This window comes from Manis pentadactyla, chromosome 12 (assembly GCF_030020395.1).
Source record: "Manis pentadactyla isolate mManPen7 chromosome 12, mManPen7.hap1, whole genome shotgun sequence".
Taxonomy (NCBI): Eukaryota; Metazoa; Chordata; class Mammalia; order Pholidota; family Manidae; genus Manis; species Manis pentadactyla.
In genome coordinates this window covers 1,826,758-1,831,276 of record NC_080030.1, presented here as the reverse complement: position 1 = coordinate 1,831,276, position 4,519 = coordinate 1,826,758, and the positions used below count along the sequence as shown (strand labels likewise).

General features: G+C 58.7%; 1 long non-coding RNA gene across 1 annotated transcript; it reads left to right on the top strand.

Moving 5' to 3' along the window:
• The first annotated feature begins 35 nt into the window (after nucleotides 1–35).
• LOC130679977 (uncharacterized) lies at nucleotides 36–4,333 on the top strand. Its single transcript, XR_008992959.1, has 3 exons — nucleotides 36–1,350; nucleotides 1,646–1,901; nucleotides 2,506–4,333. It is a non-coding gene; the product is annotated as an uncharacterized LOC130679977 (long non-coding RNA).
• Nucleotides 4,334–4,519: the final 186 nt, after the last annotated feature.

Below are 4,519 nucleotides of genomic sequence, written 5' to 3'. Positions count from 1 at the left end.
GAGAAGTACTAGCTCCGAAGTGGCCCAGCTTGGGCGGCAGTCCTTTCTGCAGCACCCAGTGCCTGGGGAGCCCCTCTAAGGCTCTTCCCGTGTTCCCCATGGACACCCTAACAGGCTGATCACCAGCCACCCTACCTGTCAGAGGAACACACCACGGCTCAGACACATGTGGGGACGCTCAAGACACACAGCAGGCCGTGGGCAGAGGCCCGACTGTGCCGAGGAGGGGGTGGGTGCTCACCAGGGGAGCCGCCGTCCCTTGGTCAGCTGCTCGGCTTCCTCGGGAGGGAGTTTGAGCTCAGGTGCGCTCGGGCTGGTGTGTGGAGCTGGTTGCACTCGTGCCGAGCGCTTTCTCCCCTTCCTCCTCACGCGTTTCCGGGGAGCCCTGCGCCTGGGGACCTCAGTCCCGTGGACAGTTGGCTCATGTTCAGGCTGAGGGGGGCAGCAGGGGTATAGTCAGTGGGAAACCCAGGTACCACCAGGACGAGGGAGGTTCGCAGCTCACCCGAGAGCCCCCAGCCCCCCGGGATGCGAGCAAGGAGAGGCACGGGGTGCCCCCGGGGACGAGGTTCCAGGCCCTCTGGAGTGGGCCGGTCGGCCACGCTCGTGGGGCAGCCCTGGGAGGGCCCTGGCAGGTTGCCAGGTTTGGAACGGGGTCCTGGGTGTAGCCAGCCTGCCCCAGGCCCAGGGAGATGGGGTAGGTGAGTCCATCCACCAGCTCCTCGTCGCTCCCCAGGGTGGAGCTCTGCAAAGCCGGCGCCTGGTAGCTGCGGAGGAGGCACCCGGGGCTGCGTGGACCTCCCCGCAGGGGGCAGTGTGGGCCGCAAAGCCCGCCCCCGAGGTCAGGCGCACAGGGCCATCTGCCTAGACATCCAGTCCCTGGGGGAAGGAGAGGACACCCCCGGGCTCAGGACTAACATGCGGGTGGAAGTGCCTGGTCCCAACACTCACCTCCACGTCCTGAATGCTGCGACCAGAGCTGTGGCACTGACTCCCCCGCTAGGGGGCCACCACCTCGCAACGTGCTGCCACCCAGGAACGGCCCCCCTCCTCCCCAGCCTCCAGTCCCACCCATGCCCCACGCCCACCGCACACACACAGGAAGGGCCGTGGGAAGATCAGCCTGGGATGGGTCACACTGTGGCCTGGCCCTGGAGTGGCCCGCTCTGGGCTGCCCTGTGTTACCTCGGGGCTCCTCGGGAGACACGGACAGAGGCGGTGGAGGAGGTCAATGAGCCCGCGCCCACAGCGAGCAGCAGGACTCTCCGTCTCGGCTTCCCGGACTCCCACGCCTTCAGAAGGCTCCGCACAACAAGACCGCATGTTGCTCTGTCGAGCGCCTCCGGTCAAGTGAGCAGGACCGGGGTCTGCGGCCAGGGTCTGGGTTCCGTCCGGGTCACAATTCAGGTTCTACTGGGCGTGTCTTCAGTGACATCACTTCTTCAAGGGTCCATTTCCTGGGCCCCTCCGTGCATTCAGACACGCCCACATGCCCCTCTGGGCTGCTGACCGCCCACCCTCCTGGCCTTTGCCCTGCACGACTACACAGTCTCCAGCAGAGCCCTCCCCTCGCTCTTTGGCAGTGTCACCAGGGTCCCAGCTCTGAGGAGACAAGAGCTGAGCTCAGGCCTCTTTTTCTTACCAGTTCCGTGTCCCGCTGCGGCCGCGGTACCTCCCAGGAGCAGCCCAACGCCCCAACCTGCACAGGCAGTGTCATGCCAGACGTTCCTCCCTAGGGACATCCCCAGGGATACATGGATGACCCCTCCAGCTCCTGGGGACTGGTGTCACGTGTGTCTGATGCACAGACTCAGAGATGGAGGAGTGCCAACCAGGCTTGGCACGGAGCGTGGAACAGCACGCAAGTCAGGCCGGGGTCCGGGCCTTGTGATCTTGGGCAGGTCAGTCCCCCGGTAGGCCGTTTTCAGGTGTGCACCTGGAAGGGGCAGCAATGAGAGGGGATCCAGGTGTTGCCATCTACTGGCATCCACCTTCCAAAGGTCCAGGCTGCTCTCAGACTAGGTGCTTTTCAGACCAATCAGTAAATGGGTCAGAGTAGCACACTGGAAATGAGGTCTGTGCTGCCTCTGAAATCCGAGGTGGTCTACCAGGCTGCTGTGCCGTTTGTGTGCGGGGGGTGGAGGAGGGTCCAGGTACAGCACCTCATTCATCACCTTAGGAGAGCTAGGCATACCCACACGATAGACTTCTAGAAACTTGTCGAAGACGAAAGGCCCCTGAATTTTTGTTGGATTTATTTCCCACCTTCTGACACGTGACTGCTCTATCAGTGTGCTTAGACAAGTTGTACTTCCTGATCACTGGGTCCAGTGGGCGTAGTGACATCAGTGGGATGGGCCAGTGTGACGGCTTCTGGAAGGAAAAGGACAGGAAGGTTCCTTGTCACTAAGGGACAACCTAAGTCTGGAGATTTGATATGCCTCTGAGATAGTTTTCTCTCCTTGCCGGCTGAAAGCTAACTGCCCTGCTGGTCTTTACTCACAGGAAGAGAACAAAGAGCATTTTCCTGAGCAATACTTACACACTGGGTGCTTGGGGACCAAGTGATGAAGCCCCATGTGCAGCAGTAACTGCAATCTGAGACACTCCGATCACGGTGTCCATCATGCACTGTCATCTCCAAGATTCGTCCGTTTTCTGAGTAGGCCGAGTGAGTGACTTCAATAAGGGTTTGTGGAAATCACCACCCCCACGTCTTCCAAGGCCTTGGTGGGAACTCCAGTCTGTAACCTCTCCTGGAAGGCAGTACTGCTTTCAATATATACTTCGGAGGGAGTTCTAGAGACTTGTACTTGCCCTGCCACACAGCACGAACTCCTGGCCGGCACAGTCCCCCGTGCCTAGCAAGGAGGAAGCCGGGAGCTCTGCGTCCCTGACAGCTCGGCCCTGTGGCCTCTGACACTGAAGGAGCGGCACTGCGGGCACTTGGTCGGGGTGGGGGGGGTGCTGCTCCTGATACCAAGACCCGGTCCTCGTCCCTGAGGTCAAATCACAAAACACAATGACAAGGTTTTGAGGAAAGGAAAGGAGAGTTTATTGACTTGCTAGCAAATGAGGGAGTGGCAGGCTCCTGCCTTAGGGAACCACCTTCCTCCTGACACGCAAGCGGTCAGGGCTTTTCAAGGGGAAATGGTAGGAGAGAGGCTGGGGTGCAGACACATGAAGTAGCAGCTTGCAGGGGCCCAAGCAGACATTCCCGCGCCAATTCACTAGCGTTTTGTTTTTCTTTTCTGCTCCTCCTCAGTCCCCTGGGACAGAATGCCTTTTGAGTCCCTTTTTTAGTGAACTTTACTGGCCTTAATTCTCTCTCATCCCGCTCATATCTATTTTTCTGCCGAACACTCCCAAGACTGACCAGCCTCTCTGTAAACATCCCATAGACGTGCTGACAGGCCCCTCAGGTCTACAGTGTGTGACACCCAGGCAAGAAGCCTGGCTATAATTTCCATTTTCTCCACACGATCCTGCTCCTTTCAACAAAAAGATGGAGGTCCTGGGTCAGCCCTTGGTCAACGTAGCTACTTGACCGGTGGTGGCAGCAAGAATTTCTTCTCTCCCTGAGGTTCCCTTAGCTGGAGTAAGAAACAGATTGACGTGAAACAGATTAACAGGAGAAAAAGTAACAAAATTTAGTTAAGTACATACAGGGAAGCCATAGACATCTGTTCCACAGACAGGGTGTGGGTAAAATTGCAATATTTGCAAAACTCTCTTGGCCTGGCTTTAGTGCATGTCCGCATCCACAGGGGTTTCCAAGGGGTGGAGAGAAGTAGTCCGTCTCCATCAGTGGGTGATTACGTGGGCGAGCGAGGGCTTCCCTGGACCAGAGAGCTTGGTGGGAGTATTGGCTGTCTTCTACTGCAGCAGGAGAGAGAGAGAGAGAGAGGGAGACGCAGGGCGACTGCTTGTGGGCAATAAACGGCTTTTGAACACTATTTCTCCCTTTGCCTGATTTCGCTTTCAAAGGTGTTTTGCCCTGGGATCTCCCCTCCCTGGAGTTACGCAGGGAGAATGAGGTCTGTGTGTCCTCCTGAACCACGGAGGAGGGGTGAGGGTCTGCAACTTCAAAGGGAAAGGGAAGTAATTCACGGGAATATAAAACAGGAAACGTCTGGTAAAATACTTGATGGGACACAGAAACAATGAGGGGGCAGAACGGGGAATTTTAACAGACTAAAATGATACCGGGGTTCTTGTTCCCAGAGTCAAAGACTGAACTTCGCAAACACTGATCGAGGTAGGAAAGAAAGCCAGGGAGGCTTTTATTTAGAGAGAAAGTGGGAGAAAAGAGCTCCTGGGGCATGCGGGGTGGGGTGGGGTGGGGTGGGGTGGGGTGGGGGGGACAAGACAGTCCACGGCCGCCTGCCCCTCCCGCCCGCTCACCGCGGGTGCCCCCCCTCGCCCAGCCCCTTCCCCGCCCCACCGTGACCACCTGCGGCTGCCGGGCCTCGTCCCCCACCCCCACACGCGTCCGGGGGCTGGGGGTGGCGGTGGGCAC